This window comes from Mirounga angustirostris, unplaced genomic scaffold (assembly GCF_029215605.1).
Source record: "Mirounga angustirostris isolate CCGP_5_RB_7025 unplaced genomic scaffold, mMirAng1.0.hap1 SCAF_15, whole genome shotgun sequence".
NCBI classification, from domain to species: Eukaryota; Metazoa; Chordata; class Mammalia; order Carnivora; family Phocidae; genus Mirounga; species Mirounga angustirostris.
In genome coordinates, this window is record NW_026991723.1 from 1,441,835 (window position 1) to 1,459,630 (window position 17,796).

Consider the following 17,796-nt stretch of genomic DNA (forward strand, 5'->3'; position numbering starts at 1 on the left):
CTCTGCATCACTTGCCTCCTCAGCTGGTTGGTGCCCCCGTGACCTGCAAGAGGGGCGGCTCGGCAGGCCTTGGGGAGGTGCCTCCTCGCTCCGAGCCACGTTGAGGCGTTGGAGGTTTGGACCTGGAGGGACAAGACCTGGCTCAGGGGGAGGATGGGGTGTGGGGACCGACAGAGTGGGGGCAGGGAGAAGGCAGGTTCCCAGTTCCCGTCAGCGGGGTCAGCAAGGGAGAGAGGGGCGTCTGGGGGTCAGTGGAGGGAGAGGGGCGTCTGGGGGTCAGCGGGGTCAGCAAGGGAGAGAGGGGCGTCTGGGGGTCAGCGGGGTCCGCAAGGGAGAGAGGGGCGTCTGGGGGTCAGCGGGGTCAGCAAGGGAGAGAGGGGCGTCTGGGGGTCAGCGGGGTCAGCAAGGGAGAGAGGGGCGTCTGGGGGTCAGCGGGGTCAGCAAGGGAGAGAGGGGCGTCAGGGGGTCAGCGGGGTCAATGGAGGGAGAGGGGGCGTCTGGGGGTCAGCGGGGTCAGCAAGGGAGAGAGGGGCGTCTGGGGGTCAGCGGGGTCAGTGGAGGGAGAGGGGGCGTCTGGGGGTCAGCGGGGTCAGAGGAGGGAGAGAGGGGCGTCTGGGGGTCAGCGAGGTCAGCAAGGGAGAGAGGGGCGTCTGGGGGTCAGCGAGGTCAGCAAGGAAGAGAGGGGCGTCTGGGGGTCAGCGGGGTCAGTGGAGGGAGAGGGGGCGTCTGGGGGTCAGCGGGGTCAGAGGAGGGAGAGAGGGGCGTCTGGGGGTCAGCGAGGTCAGCAAGGAAGAGAGGGGCGTCTGGGGGTCAGCGGGGTCAGTGGAGGGAGAGGGGGCGTCTGGGGGTCAGCGGGGTCAGAGGAGGGAGAGAGGGGCGTCTGGGGGTCAGCGAGGTCAGCAAGGGAGAGAGGGGCGTCTGGGGGTCAGCGAGGTCAGCAAGGAAGAGAGGGGCGTCTGGGGGTCAGCGGGGTCAGTGGAGGGAGAGGGGGCGTCTGGGGGTCAGTGGGGTCAGAGGAGGGAGAGAGGGGCGTCTGGGGGTCAGCGAGGTCAGCAAGGAAGAGAGGGGCGTCTGGGGGTCAGCGGGGTCAGTGGAGGGAGAGGGGGCGTCTGGGGGTCAGCGGGGTCAGAGGAGGGAGAGAGGGGCGTCTGGGGGTCAGCGAGGTCAGCAAGGGAGAGAGGGGCGTCTGGGGGTCAGCGAGGTCAGCAAGGAAGAGAGGGGCGTCTGGGGGTCAGCGGGGTCAGTGGAGGGAGAGGGGGCGTCTGGGGGTCAGTGGGGTCAGAGGAGGGAGAGAGGGGCGTCTGGGGGTCAGCGAGGTCAGCAAGGAAGAGAGGGGCGTCTGGGGGTCAGCGGGGTCAGTGGAGGGAGAGGGGGCGTCTGGGGGTCAGCGGGGTCAGAGGAGGGAGAGAGGGGCGTCTGGGGGTCAGCGAGGTCAGCAAGGGAGAGAGGGGCGTCTGGGGGTCAGCGAGGTCAGCAAGGGAGAGAGGGGCATCGGGGTCAGCGGGGTCAGAGGAGGGAGAGAGGGGCGTCTGGGGGTCAGCGGGGTCAGAGGAGGGAGAGGGGCGTCTGGGGGTCAGTGGAGGGAGAGGGGCGTCTGGGGGTCAGCGGGGTCAGCAAGGGAGAGAGGGGCGTCTGGGGGTCAGCGGGGTCAGAGGAGGGAGAGAGGGGCGTCTGGGGGTCAGCGAGGTCAGCAAGGGAGAGAGGGGCGTCTGGGGGTCAGCGAGGTCAGCAAGGGAGAGAGGGGCATCGGGGTCAGCGGGGTCAGAGGAGGGAGAGAGGGGCGTCTGGGGGTCAGCGGGGTCAGAGGAGGGAGAGGGGCGTCTGGGGGTCAGTGGAGGGAGAGGGGCGTCTGGGGGTCAGCGGGGTCAGCAAGGGAGAGAGGGGCGTCTGGGGGTCAGCGGGGTCAGTGGAGGGAGAGGGGGCGTCTGGGGGTCAGCGGGGTCAGAGGAGGGAGAGAGGGGCGTCTGGGGGTCAGCGAGGTCAGCAAGGGAGAGAGGGGCGTCTGGGGGTCAGCGGGGTCAGAGGAGGGAGACGGGGGCGTCTGGGGGTCAGCGAGGTTAATGGAGGGGGAGGGGGCGTCTGGGTGTCAGCAGGGTCAGGAGGGAGGGAGGGAGTGAGGGAGGGGCGTCTGGGGGTCAATGGAGGGAGAGAGGGGCATCTGGAGGTCAGCGGGGTCAGTGGAGGGACGGGCATCTGGGGGTCAGAGGAGGGAGAGAGGGGCATCTGGGGGTCAGGGTCAGAGGAGGGTGAGAGGGGCGTCTGGGGGTCAGTGGGGTCAGAAGAGGGAGAGAGGGGCGTCTGGGGGTCAGTGGGGTCAGCGGAGGGAGAGAGGGCCATCTGGGGGTCAGCGGGGTCAGAAGAGGGAGAGAGGGGCGTCTGGGGGTCTGCGGGGTCAGCGGAGGGAGAGAGGGGCATCTGGAGGTCAGTGGGGTCAGCAGAGCGAGAGGTGGTGTCTGGGTATCAGTGGAGGCAGAAGAGGGAGAGGGGCGTCCGGATCGGGTCCTCTGGTTGCTGCCTGTGGACCCTTCATCCTGTTCCCCCTGGAGGGGCCTAGCGGAGACCATCCTGTCTGCCCTGCTCTGTCCCCCCGACCTGCATGCAGGCCAGTGAGTGGGGATCCAGGGTCGCGCTGACCTGTGACAGGGGCACTCACCTGCATCACAGGCCCCTGGGACTGGCTCAAACCTCCTGCTTCCCCAGGACCGGAGCGAGTCATTAAGACAGAGCAGGACTTTATAAACGTGGCTTAAAGTTAAATACGCAAGAAAATCTCTGTAATTTCCCGCTGGGCAATGGGGATGTTGTCTGATTCCTACAGGCCATAATTTTTGGGGAGAGAAACGTTTTTTTTCCCCACAAATGATGGGAAGTCAGTGGTTACGGTTAGGCTGGCTGTTGACGTTGGGAAGCTGTTCTGATGCCCAGAATCCCACCTACCTCAGCTAAATGGTATCTTTATGAAATTAGCAGAACACGGCTGCACCGAGGGGAGGCAAAAAAGAAAAAAATGAGCTCTCAAATTTTAAGTATAATTGGAAAACTGACCTTTGGAAAATATTTTCCCACCCCAGCCCCATGCTGATGAAGAATGGGCGCTTTATGCTGAGGGTGAGTGGCGTCCTTGAAGAATGAACGGGTCTCTCTGGAGGTGGGAACGGAGTGCGAGAGGGGTGCTGGGGTCCCTCGGGGCATCTTCAGGTTACAGGGCTGGTGCTCACTGACCAGGGGGGCTGGGGACACTGAGGCTGCCCTGGGCTGGGTGCATCAACGAGCAGCTGAAGACGAACCCTGCCCAGGAGCCCTCGGCAGGTCCAGCGGAGAGTGCCTGGCAGGAAGGCAGGAGCCTGCTGGGGGCTAGCCCCCCACACCGCTGCCCCCCAGCTCAGATACGTCAGAGAGGAGCTGTCAGGGTTGGCACAGATGGGCATGGGCCTGCACTCAGTTCTCGACAGATGGAGCTGGGGTGGCACTGAGCCTGCAGGTGGAGAGGACCGGAGGGTGCCTGGTGGGCTTTCTGGATGGACCAGGCTCCAAGAAGCTGGGGATACGGGGCAGATACAAAGAGGCCCGAAACCATCCAGCAACTTGGCGAATGTCTGTCCGAGCCATGAATGCACAGTTCTATCCCCTCTGAGCCTCGGTTCCGTCATCTATAACATGGGGCAGTAACAGGAGGAGCAAACGACAAATGGTCAATTTGGGGAGCCCCGATGTCCCTCTTGTAGTTTAGGGCATGCACCCGTGTCCCTGCTGGCCATGGAGCCCTGGCTGTCCAGCTCACAGTTTCATCTAGCCTTGCACTGAGACTCTGTCCCTGAGTGGACGCTCCACACCGCAGAGGACCTGAGGGCATGCGGGCCGGGACAGAGCCTCCAGGACTCCTAGCCCACAGTGACCCCCGTACCTCTGCTCCTGGGCTACAGACTCAGGCCTCTGGCCCACCTGAGGGCCATCCTGCTTATTCCATGGTCAGCCCAGAGACTTGGTGAAGTGTAAGAGTGTGACCGCTGGGCTGTCCTGGGGCCTCCTGGAGGGCAGCCCAGACCCCTCCTCAAATCCGGCCTGGGTGCTGCTCTGTTTCCAGGTCCTGCAGTGAGAGGTCACTTGTTTGGGAGTGTTTCCCCACCAGCATGCAAACCCGAGTGGCCTGGTCTGACCCCCTCCCCAGGGGCAGGGTTCACCCCTTGCTGCCCACACTGCTCCATGCCCTGTATAACCTGCTAGGACTTTTGACAACTCTAGGAGGGAGAGAGATAATCAGTCCTATAACCCCAAGAGGAGCTCCCACCGGTAAGGTGCCAGGAGAGTGTGGGGCAGAGTTGTGTTGGGCCCAGCCGCCTGGCTGATGTCTGTGCCTTCAAAGTCAGTCCAGCCCTTGGCGCCTCCTGGGGGCCAGTGTCTCTGGCTCACGGCTAGGCAGGAGATGTGCTGTGATGGGAGGCACAGTGGCAGCTACTAAGTGGCTTAAGCTGGTTGGTTTGCAAGAGGTGTGGAGACAGGTGGTGGGAAGCAGGTGGCAGGACCACCCCCGGCCCCCAGAGCAGCTTCTGGCCTCTTTCCCCTCCCCTTGGGGGGTGTCTGCCTCCCTCGCCTCTGTCCCTGCAGCTGCACTGGCCAGTTCCTCCAGGGTCGTGGGGGCAACAGTGGGAATAAGCTTTTCTACGCTGCCTACTTGCCGGGAACTCTTCCAAGCACTTGGTGCCCTTTCCATTCCCTCCTCAGGACCCCGTGCAGGCGCCCTCATCACCGGCTTGCCGACGGGGAGACTGAGGCACAGCCAGTCCCTGCCCCCAGCCGCCCCCCACAAAGCCCTGGCCTGGGAAGCCTAGCAGAGACACACGGTACAGATTTCTCACGTCTGCCCTCCTTGGAAGGAGAGCATTTGCTAATTAGCAGTCACTAATTACCCTTCAAGCTTTCTCCATAATTGTCTCAAGAAAGGATTTTAATGGCCAAATGTGAGTAGAAACAGCCTCAGGGAGAAAAGCCAAAAAGCACATCCTCTGGGAGCTAAACCAGGGAAATTAGGTGCATGGCCCGGAGCCTCGAATCTGGGTCCCCGTCCCACCGGGAGGGAAACCGAGGCCCACCAGCCAGGTGACCAGGCCAGCTCCTGCGGGCGGCGGTGCTGGGCAGCTGGTTGTGCGGGGCAGCGATCCATCTCGCACATTACAGGTCGCTCTTGAAAGCCCCCAAAGACAACCATGTTTCCTTGAAGCTAATTGCTTTAGTTTGAGGTAATATTGGTCACAGAAACACCAGCAGTAACCTTTGGTCTTGGCAAATTCTCCCCTCAATCACGGAACGTAAACAGCGATAAACGAGGGCTTTTTAAGGCTTTCTTCATAATGTGTAGCACATGCATTGGTTACTCAATCTGCCTGCATTCAGCCCGGAAACCTGAGCACGGCCAGGAGGGGAGCCTCGGGCGCCCAGTGGGGTCAGGGCTCCCGGGAGACAGCCCAGCAGGCCCGGCCTCCTCCTCCCTCCTCCCCTCCTCCCCTCCTCCCCTCCTCCTTCCTCCTCTTTCCTCTTCCCTCCTCCCCTCCACCCTCTCCCTTTTTCCTCCCTCCTCTTCTCCTCCCCTCCTCCCTCCTCCCACTTCCTTCCTCCCCTCCTCCCTACCCTGCTCTTCCCCTCATCCTCCCCTCCTCCCCCTCTTTCCTCCACCCCCTCTTCCCTCCTCCACTCTCTCCCTTTTCCCCCTCCCCCCTCCTCCCCTTCCCCCTCCCTCCTCCCCTCCTCCCACTTCCTTCCTCCCCTCCTTCTCCCTACCCTGCTCTTCCCCTCATCCTCCCCTCCTCCCCTCCACCCTCCTCCCCTCCTCCTCCCCCCTTCCTCTTCCTCCCTCCTCCTCTCTTCCTTCTTCCCCCTCTCCTCCTCCCTCCTCCCACTTCCCCCTCTTCCTTCCTCCCATACCTTGCTCCTCCCCTCATCCTCGTCTCCTCCCCCACCCTTTTCCTCACTCCTCCCCTCCCTCCTCACCTCATCCTCCCTTCTTCCTTCCTCCCCTCCTCCTTTTCCTTCCTCCTCCCTCCTCTCCTCTCCCCACCTCCCTCCTTCTCCCTCCTCCTCCCTCCTCCTCCCCTCCTCTTCATTCCTTCTTCTAGAGGGAGAGCATGGAGTTTCTCTAGTTGGTTGGTTTCTCTCTCTCATTTGGTCTCCCTGTATCTCACCTCCCTCTCTTCACCCTCTGGCTTCCATCTCTCTCTCAGGCCAGGAAATGCCTGCATTACAAGTGCATCCTCTGCCCTGAAGCCTGCCCTGCCCTGGGGGACACAAGCCTTGGGGCAACCTCTTGCCTTCCTCCACCTGCGGTCCAGATCCTCTGCTGGAGCTCCTAACACCAGCCTCAACCCCTCCCCTCCACTCCCCTCTAACTCCCTGCCACTCCCCTCCTCCTGGGGGGTGGGGGTGGGGGGAGAACAGTCTACTTATTTCCGGGGTCACTCCCTGGCTTGCACATTGTCTATGGAGCAAGTGAGCCTGTTGCTCATTCCTGCAGACCCCCAGCCTCAACAGTAAAGGAGCTGGGAGCGGGCTGGGCTGCAGAGGAGCCCATAGGGGAGGGCTGTGGGAGGGGGCCACAGCGGGATGGGAGGGGTCCCAGGCAGGGTGGCCAGGCTGAGGTGCAGACCTGACCTCCATCTAGGAGCTCAGGGGGAGCCAGGGTTGTGCGCCCTTCCCACAGGCACCTCTGGCCCCCAGGTGCCCTGCGCCCCACTTGCTGGGCCCTGGGATGTCCCAGGCAGGGGCTGCTCCAGGAAGGGAGCCAGAAAGCCTCGTGCTGCTCAAATGTCAAACAAATTGAAAATTGAGGCAATTTAGGTAAAAGGCAGTTCTCCCGCAGCACTCACATTAGTGAGCTGGAGAGAGATCTGAAAGTGATTTCCTGAGGGGCCTAGGTCCAGGCACCGTCCCTGCTTGTCCCTCATCCCTGGAGGCCAGCAGAGTCTGGGGCCGCCTCTCCTCAGGGCCCCTGGGCGCCTGCCCCAGCCCTGAAAGTGCTTTTGTCTGTGGGGAAGATCTGCAGACACCCCTCCCTTCCAGAGGGCACTTCCTCAGGGGCATGCCCCCACCCCAACCTCTGACCTCTGGCCTGGAATCCGCATCCCCTTCCTCCCCCCACACCGGGGGTGCTCCATGTTTCCCCCATTCCCCAAAACAAAGCTGAGACCACCCTTCATTCCCAAAAGGAATCTGTGCCCAGCATCTGCCGCTGTGTCGCCCAGACAGAACCCAGTGAGGACAGGCCATCTCCCAGGGCCTCGTCTTTCCCATCTGTCAGATGGTCCTAGATTCCCGCAGACTTCCCCAGTGAGACAGACAGAATGCTTGGCCCTGGGTGTGTACGGTGGGTGTGGGCTGGGGAGACCACAGTGAAGGTGAGCGTTCAGGGTGTGGGTGCGTCCTGTACGCGTGTGCACATGGTCGTGCGCACGCGTGTTTGTGCGCACGTGTTATGTGTGCGTCTACGCGTGTGTATGGGTCCATGTGTGTGCATCCATGCATGTGTGTATGTGAGTCTCTGCGTGTGATATGTGTGTACTTGTACATGTGTGTTTTCATCACTGCTTTATCACACCAGCCCTATGGGTTTTCAATTCCAGAGCCCACATTTGTCTCAAACGTTTCCCCAGGGGCCTGGCTGCCATTAGCTCAAAGCCAAAGGACATGGGAGTCTTTACTGGGACTCTATTCTGAGCTTGCTGGGACACAGAGGGCCTCGGCTACTTCTAAGAACGTCCCCCTTTCACACAGGTCCTGGGGGAACCAGGAGGGCTGTGAGGACGGCCTGCTGAGACCAGAGGCGGCTGGGGGATGGGGGCTGCATGCGGTGGGCACACAGCTCAGAGGGCTGAGTGGCGGTAGGAGGCAGAGATGAGCCTTACAGGCACACGAGTGAGTGGAAAAAGTAATAACCCAAATCGAAAACTCTCATGCATGAGACACTGTGTGTTCAAAGAACAAAGCCCGGACAAACAGGGACACCGAGCACAGCAGAGCAGGCCTCTGTGGTGGGGTGCAGAAACAAGGCACCATCCAAAGCAGCCACGCGCTGGGAGGTCTGGTTAAGTCGCCCAGACGACAGCAATTACCATTTCACGCACAAATAATCACAATCTGTGCATAAAAGACACGAACCTGTGAACACTGTCAAAGTGAGACATGAGCATGGTACCTGGACTGCGAGCTCCTGGGGCCGTGTGCGGCGGGATGCGGTCTACACCACGGGGCCGGCCTCCAGCCTGGTTCCCTCTGCCCATTCCCACCAGGAGTCCTGGCTCTGGGAGCAAAGCCTCAGAGCCAGTGCAGGCCTCTGGCACCTGAGAAGTGGGCGCATTTGCACGGAAAGAACCCCCGACATCAAAGCCATGCCCCGGGCTCCCTGAGCACTGGAGTTGTGGGTGGAGACCTCTGGAAAGCGCATAGGAGACCAGGCCATTTTCTGCTCTGTGAGCCCCTCCCCTGTTCCCGGCCTGGCAGTGGGGAGGGCTGAGGAGGAGCCGGAGCGCCTCTGTCTGCCACACCTTAGTGGCGACTGCTGCTGGGGGGCCCTGCCCCGACGGGCTGCCCCTGTGGGGAGGATATGCCTGCCGACCTGTCAGGCTGCGCTCCTGGCCCCACCTGGCCCCTGTGTCCTGCCTTTCCTCCTCCCAGAGTCCCAGACCAGGCCCTGGACCCCGGGCTCCACCTGCACTCGAGGGGCCGAAGTAGCCCAAGGGGACAGGCCCAGTGGCATGGCCACTGTCTGCCCCGGCTGAGGTCCCGCAGCTTGTAGGGTTCACCTGGGGGAGGACAGGAGGGTAAGGGATGAGTCACACAGACACACCACACACATACAAACCACACGTGTACCTATCCACGTCCAAATCACATCTACACATGACACATGCACACACAAACACTCACATACACCCCACCACACACCTACACCACCCACTTACACACAAGCCTGCACGCTCGCACGGCACTGAGCCTCGGGCAGCCCCAGGCCCTGGCAGGCTGTGCTCAGCCTTCCCAGTGGCCCTGGGACTCCAAAGCAGGGAACTCAGCATGCGAGGCTGGGATGGCTGGCCAGTCACACACTTGCCCCTGTGATGGAGCCCAGGGGCCTCTGAGCCCCTGCTCCAACTCAGCCGACTGCTTGCCCTTATGGGTACAGAGACTGAAGTCCAGCGACTGGTGACTTCCCTGGCCAACCGAGCTGGCAGGTCACAGGGTGGTCCCAGCACCACCAAGCTCATAGGCCTCTCCTGGCCTCTGCTGCAAAGGGATCCCCGTTTGCTGCCGCAGGATGATTTACTTGCTGTCTTTACATCAAAGATCCATTACCTCTTCTTCCAGGAAGATTTCCTCAGCACCTCCTCCCAGCCAACCCCGGGACTCACAGAGCACCTTCTATTCCAAGCTGGAAGTGCACAGCTGGGTATCAGAGACAGAAGAGGCAGGTGTGCTCAGATGAGTAAGTGACCCAACAGGGGAATGTCTCAATGTCCTTTTATTCATTCAACAAAGTGGGGCAATATGGCCACTCAGTCCCTCATCCCCACCAGAGGGCTCTGGAGGACAGTCCATCTGTCTCCTTTGCTCCCTGTAGGGTACCTCAGGCCTCACGGCTGTGTTAGGAGCCTCTCATTGCCTGAAGCTGGACAGTGGACTGGGAGGAACTGAGAATGGCCAAATCACAGCGAAGCCTGAATTCTCAGCTTCCGTAGGGGACCCTGAGGCTGGGAGTGACAAAATCATCTTCTCTCTGTTGCATAGGCCAGAAGGTCAGGAGTCCAGGTCAGTGGGACTCAATGGGGTCCTCTTCTCAGGGTCTCCAGGGATAAACCATGAGGCCGGCTAGGTTGTACCCCCTTCTGGAGCTGTTAGGCCCCCAACCCATGGTATTTTAGTACAGCAGCCTGAGCAAATGAAGATCCCACCAGCTAGGATGCCTGGAACTGGCCTTAATACCCTGCTGGGATGGCTCCTGGAAGCTTAGAAGAAATGGTGGCCTGCCTAAATGAGATTGCAGATGTCAGAAGTACTTTGGCTCAGTAATGTGGTTGGGATCAGATACTCTGAGAAGTTGGTGTGCTTGGAACAACCTCTACTAAGTCCTGAAAACCCTCCCGCTGACTGTGCTCCTGGGAAGGATTCAGAGGATGTTTCCCCTCTGGAGCAATAAGGATGAGGAATTGCTATGAACCTGGACACTGCTATGACACTGGGCTCACCAGCACCAAGGAGGACTCTGGCAACAGCCACTGTCATTGTGCATGGATGGGCAGAAAGGAGGGGGAGCCAATAAGGGTAGGACTTGATATCCATAATTAAAGTTAAGAATGCATGAGGAGAAGGACATCAGCAAAATGGTGCAGAGGAGCTCCAAATGCCTGTCCTTCTACAGAAACATCAAGAAACAAACAGAAACTGTCAGAACTCTGGAAAACAGTCAAAGGTTTACAGCAACCAAATGAACAATGAATCAGGAAAAAGACAACTTGAAAACAGCAGGAAAGCTTTGGGGCATTTTCCTTGCCTTTGGCCTATCTACCTCTCCCCTGGTGCAGTGGATAGTCTTCAAGTGGCAGCAGCCCAATTCCCAGTCTGAAATTCTGGTCCCTGGTTCAAGGGAGCAGAAAGACCTTATTTGACCATTATTGTGTATGTCTGTTCTAACTGGTCTGGGGGACACCTGGAGGACTGATGCAAGGAACTCATCTCTGTTTCCCCTGATTCAGACCTCAGGCCAGAAGAGGGGTGAGCATTGCCTTTAGCTTTGCAAGGCAAACTAACAACCCACAGATGGTTCAGACAAAAGACTATGGTTGAGACATAGAACAACTGTCTAAGGCCCAAGAGGAAAAACTGGGAGATTCTCAATTCTTTGGGAAAATAGAATATTCAAAAGCACCAAAAATATAGAGGATTATTGAAAGCCACACAAATACCCAGGACAAAACACTTGCTCAGAAATGACAAGAAGACCATAATCTTTCATGTTGGGATTATCCTGAGGCTGAGTGCAAGCCTGCCTAAGTGTTGGGGAGCCCCGGCACAGAGACAATTTGCAAAGACTGGGAGAGATGCTTATTTTTGTTTACTGTTTGTGTTTGTGTTTTTTCTCTCCTTTTCTTTAAGTTCCTGACATACAAGGAAATCTCTGTCAAAATATTAGCTGAACATGAGGTAAAGGAACAAGAGTTCAGTAAGCACACATGACAAAAATTAAAGCCTTTGCAAAAATACTTTGGGAGAGTCCCTAAATAAATATACTACCAAGCTACATCTTTCAACAACTAAAACAAAACAGCAAATGCTGAGAAAGAGGAAGAATCTGATTTTTAAAGTTACCCCAGTATAACATTAAATGTCCAGTTTTCAACAACAACAAAAAATCACAAGGCATATGAGAGAGAGGGAGGGAGGGTGGTGGAAAGAGAGAGAGAGATATATTCAAAGGAAAAAATATATTGACAAAAATTGCCCCTGAGGCCCAGACACCAGACTTACTGGATGACAAAGACTTTAAACTTGGACAAAGAACTAAAGAAAATTAGAAAAATAATATATAAATGACATGAGATTTTGAATAAAGAAAAAGGAATTGTAGAAAGAAATTAAAAGTTTTGGAGCTGAAAAGTACAATAACTGAAATGAAAAATTCACTAAAGGGGCTTAACAGCAGATTTGAGCAGACAAAAAACATCATAAAACTTGAAGATAGGCCAATTGAAATTATTGAATCTGAAGAGCAGAGACAGAGACCAAGAAAATATGCAGAAAATTGAATGAAGCCTAAAGAACCTGTGGAATGCATCAAACGAGCCAACATACGCATAATGGGAGTTTCAAACAGAGAAGAGCCAAAGAAAGGTGTAGGAAGAATACTCTGAAGAAATAATAGTCAAATATTTCAGAAATTTGATAAATCTACAAATCCAAGGAGCTCAACAAACTCAAAGAAGGATAAACTCAAAAGAGGCCCACACTGAGACACATTATAATCAAACTGCTAAAAGACAAAGACAAAGAAAAAATCTTGAAAGCAAAGCAAGAGAGAAGTGACTCATTGCATACAAGGGATCTTTGATAATATCAACAGCTGATTTCTCATCAGAAATCTTGGAAGCCAGGGTGGGGGATGGGGTAATTGAGTGATGAGCATTTAGGAGGGTATGAGATGTGATGAGCACTGCATGTTATATGCAACTGATGAATTGTTGAACACTACATCTGAAACCAGTGATGTACTATATGTTGGCTAGTTGAATTTAAATTAAAAAAAAAAAGATAACTTGGAAGCCAGAAGGCAGTGCCAATATGTCCTGTGTTCATGGATTAGAAGAATTAATATTGTTAAATTGTCCACACTACCCAAATACATATATAGATTCAATGCAATCCCTATCAAGTCCAATAGCATTGTTTACAGAAATGGAAAAAACAATCTTAAAATTTGTATAGAACCACAAAAGAGCTCAATAGCCAAAGCAATCTTGAGAAAGAAGAACAAAGCTGGAGGCATCACACTTCCTGCTCTCACACTGTATTATAAAGCTATAGTAATCAAAACAGTATGGTACTGGCATAAAAATAGACAGACCAATGGAACAGAATCAGTATCTGAGAAATAAACTGATGTATAGATGGTCAACTAATAATTTGACAAGGGTACCAAAAATACTCAATAGGGGGAAAGATAATCTCTTCAATAAATGGTATTGGGGAAACTGGATATCCCCATGCAAAAGAATGAAATTGGACCCCTATCTTACACCACTAGCAAAAAGCTAACTCCAAGTAGACTAAAGACTTAAATCTAAGAACTGAAACTATAAAAATCCTAGATGAAAACATATGGAAAAACCTCCAGACATTGGTCATCACAATGATTTTTGTGGATATGATACCAAGAGCATAAGGAACAAAAGCAAAAATGAAAAAGTGGGGCTACATCAAACTGAAATTACTCTGCACAGTAAAGGAAATAATCAACAAAATGAAAAGTCAACCTATGGAATGGGAGAAAATATTTGCAAACCATGTATCTGATAAGGGGTTAATATACAAAGCATATAAAGAACACATACAATCAAATAGCAAAAAAAAAATTGATTTAAAAATGGGCAGAGAACATGAATAGACATTTTTTTCCAAAGAAGATATACAAATGGGCAAGAGGTACATGGAATGGTGCTCGATGTCACTAATCACCAAGGAAATACAAATTGAAACCACAATGAGCTATCACCTCACACATATTAGACTATTATCAAAAAGACAAGAAATAACACATGTTGGTAAAGATGTGGAGAAAAGGTAACCCTCATGCACTGTTGGTGGGAATGTAAATTGGTACAACCACTATGGAAAATAGTATGGAAGCTCCTTAAAAAATTAAAAATGTAATTACCATATGATCCAATTATTCCACATCTGGATATACATCCAAAGGAAACAAAATCACTGTTTTGAAGAGATATCTGCCTTCCCATGTTCATTGTGGCACTATTTACAATAGCTAAGACATGGAAACAACCAAATGGTCCATCAGCAGACAAATGGATAAAGAAAATGGGGTTGATGTAAAGGGATATTATTCAGCCATAAAAAAGAAGGAAATCCTGCCATTTGCAGCAACATGGGTGAAGCTTGAGGACATTATGCTAAGTAAAAAAAAAAAAAATCAGCGAGAAGAAAATAAATACGGTGAACTTACTTATATGTGGTATCTTAAAAAACTAAGCTAGAAACAGTAAGTAGATTGATAGTTGCCAGGGGTGAGATGGTGTGTACTGGGGGGAATGAATGAAGGTCATAGGTGGTACAAACTTCCAGTTATAAGATGAATAATTCTGGAGATCTAAAGCACAGCATGGTGACTGTAGTTAACAATACTGTAATGTAAATTTGAAAGTTGCTAAGAGAGTAGGCCTTAAAATTTCTCACCACTACCAAAAGGGTAACTATGTAAGGTGATGGAGGGGTTAAGTAACCTTATCGTGGTAATCATTTTGCAATATATGTGTATCAAATCATAATGTTATACACCCAAACTTACACAATGTTATATATTAATTATGTCTCAATAAAGCTGGAAAAAACAAAGCTAAAAAATATACGAAGAAACTTTGTCAGATTTCAAGGAAGAAATGGACAGTTCTACATTAATAATTGGAAATTTCAAAATTCCACTTTCAATAAGAGATAGAGCATATAGACAAGAAGATTAACAAGAAAATAGAGGAATTGAACAATACTCTAAATCAAGTAGACCCAATAAACATATAAAACACTCAACCCAACAACAGTAAAATACACATTTTTCTCTGGAACATTCTCTGGGATACAACATATGTTAGACCACAAAACAAGTCTCAGTAGATTTTAAAAGATAAATACCATACAAAGTATCTTCTTTGACCACAATGGAATGAAACTAAAAATCAATAACAGAGGAAGTCTGGGAAATTTACAAATATTACAGAAATTAAATAGCACACTCTTAAACAACCAAGGGGTCAAGAAGAAATAACAAGAGAAATCAGAAAATACATAGAGACTACTAAAAAAGAAAACACAACATACTAAACAAAGAAAAATTCAGACCATATAGCTCCATTAGTGAATTCTACCAAACAATTAAAGAAGATTGAACTCCTAGTCTATCAAATTCTTCCAAAAAGAGAGAAGAGGAGAGGTGCGCCTGGGTAGCTCAGTCAGTTAAGCATCTGACTCTTGATTTAGGCTCAGGTCGTGATCTCAGGGTCGTGAGATTGAGCTGCGCATTGGGCTCCATGCTGGGTGTGAAGCCTGCTTAAAATTCTCTCTCTCCCTCTCCCTCTGCCCCTCCTCCCTATGAGTACTCTCTTTCAAAAAAAGAAAACAAGAGAGGAGTGAACACTTCCTGACTCTTTCTATAAGATCAGTACTACCCTGATACCAATGCTAGATAAGACATCATGAGAAAAGAAAATTACAGACTATGACTCTTATGAGTAAAGATGTAAAAATCTTCAACAAAATATTAATGTCTTAGTATACCATAATACTATAGACTGGGTGGCCTAAAGAACAGACATTTATTTTCTCACAGTTCTGGAGGCTGAAAGGCCAACATTAGGGTACTAGCATGTTAGGATTCTGGTAAGAAACTTCTTCATGGCTCACAGATGGCCACTTTCTCACTGTGCACTCATATAGCCTTTCCTCGGTGCATGTGTATAGAGAGAAAGGCAGAGAGGGAGGGAAGGGGAAGAGAGAGAGTGAGTGAGGGAGGGAGACAGGAAGAGAGAGAGGGAGAGAGAGAGAGGGAGGGGGAGAGAGAGAGGAGGGGGGAGAGAGAAAGAATGAGAGAAATATCTCTCTTCCTCTTTTATAAGGGCACTAATCACATGATGAGGTTCCCACCCTCAGCCTCATCTAAACCCAATTACCTTCCAAAGGCCCCACCTCCAAATGCCATCTGACTGTAGGTTACAACTTTAACATTCGAATTTGGTGGTGATAGGGAAGTGAGGCAAACATAAAGTCCATAATGACTAGCAAGTTGAATCTAACAGTATTTAAAATTATACAGTAAGTAGGATTTATCCTATGAATACAGGATAGTTCAGTTAGTTCAACATAAGAAAATCAATGTAATACATCACATTAATAGAAGGAAAGAATAAAACCACCTGATCATCTCCACTGATTCAGAAAAGACATTTGACAAAATCCAACACCGTTTCATGATAAAAATACTCAAAAAAGTAGAAATGGAAGGGAATTTCCTCCACATGCTACAGGGTATTTATGAAAAACCCACAGCAAGCATCATACACAATGGTAAAGTCTGGTCCAACCTATGATCAAGACAAGGATGCCCACTTTCATTACTGCTATACAACATTACACTGGACTAGCCAGAGCAATCAGACAAGAAAAAGAAATAAAAAGACATTCAAGTTAAAAAGATAGATGTAAAATGATCTCTATTGTAGATGGCATGGTCTTATATAGAAAAAATCCCAAAGAATCCATAAGAAAGCTACTAGAACTAATTGAAAAATTCAGCAAAATTTACAGGGTACAAGATCAATACATAAAAGTCAGTTGTGTTTATATATACCAGCAGTGAACAATCCAAAAAAGGAAATTAAGGAAGCAATCCCATTTATAGTAGCACCTAAAAGAATAAAATACCAAAGAATAAATTTAACCAAGGAGGTAAAGACTTATACACTGAAAACTATAAAACATTGCTGAAATAAAGAAGATCTAAACAAATGAAAAATGTCCTGTGTTTTTTGACGGAAAGGCTCAATATTGTTAAGATGTCTATACTGCCCAAAGACTCTACAGATTCTACACAATGCTTACCAAAATTCCATAGCATTTGTTTTGCCGAAATGAAAAATCTGATCCCCAATTTCACATTAATTGCAAGGAGCCAAGAATATCCAAAACAATCTTGAAAATGAATAATTTGAAGGACTCACAGTTCCCAATTTCAAAACTGACTACAAATTTATAGTAAACAAAATAGTGTGATAGTAGCATAAAGATAGATGTGCAAACCAATGGAAAAGATACAGACATGGAAAAGATTGAGTCCGGAAGTAAACCCATAATCCTATGGCCAATTGACTTTTGACAAGGGTGCCAAGTCCATTTTTGGGAAAAGGATAGTCTCTTCAAAAAATAGTGTTAGGACAACTGAATTTCTACAAGCAAAATAATCTCATATAAGTGGAATCCCCCCTACTGAAAAAGAAAACACAACATACTAAACAAAGAAAAATTCTCATTTTCCTTTGGGATCCCCATCTCATGCCATATCTAAAATTAACTCAAAATGGATCAATGTCCTGAATATAAGAGCTAAAACCATAACACTCTTAGAAGAAAACACAAAGGTAAATCTTTATGATCTTGTTTAGTAATAGATTCCAGATGTGACACCAAAAGTGTGAGCAATACAAAGATAAACTGGACTTCAATAAGATTAAAAATTTTTGTGCATCAAAGAATATTATCAAAAAAGTGAAAAGACAGCCTACAGAATAGGAGAAAATATATTGCAAATCACATATTCAATAATGGTTTAATATCCAGAATATATACTAAAAAAAACCCTCTACAACTCAACAACAGAAAGACAAACAACTCAGTTAAATAATGGGTAAAGGGAGTACCTGGGTGGCTCAGTTGTTTAAGCGTCTGCCTTCGGCTCAGGTCATGATCTCAGGGTCCTTGGATGTAGCCCCGAATCAGGCTCCTTGCTGAGTGGGAAGCCTGCTTCTCCCTCTCCCACTCCCCCTTCTTGTGTTCCCTCTCTCACTGTCTCTCTCTCTGTCAAATAAATAAATAAAATCTTTAAAAATAAATAAATAAATGAATCTTTAAAAATAAATAAAAATGGGCAAAGAACTCTTATCCAAGAAGATATTAAAATGGCGAATAAGTACATGAAAAGATGTCCAACATCATCAGACGTTAGGGAAATACAAATAAATCAAAACTACAATGAGATACCACTTCACACCTACTAGGGTGGTTATAATCAAAGCAGAACAGAAAATTACAAGTGTTGGTGAAGATGTGGAGAAATTGGAACCCTTGTACATTGCTAGTGGTGGTGTAAATTGGTGTGACAACTGTAGTTAGGCAGTTCTTAAAAAGACTGAACACAGAAGTGCCATATGACCTACAAAGTGCACTCCTAGGTATATCCCCAGAAGAATTGAAAACAGGGACTCAGACAGATATTTGTATGCTAATATTAATTGTAAGGTTATCCACAATAGCCAAAAGGTG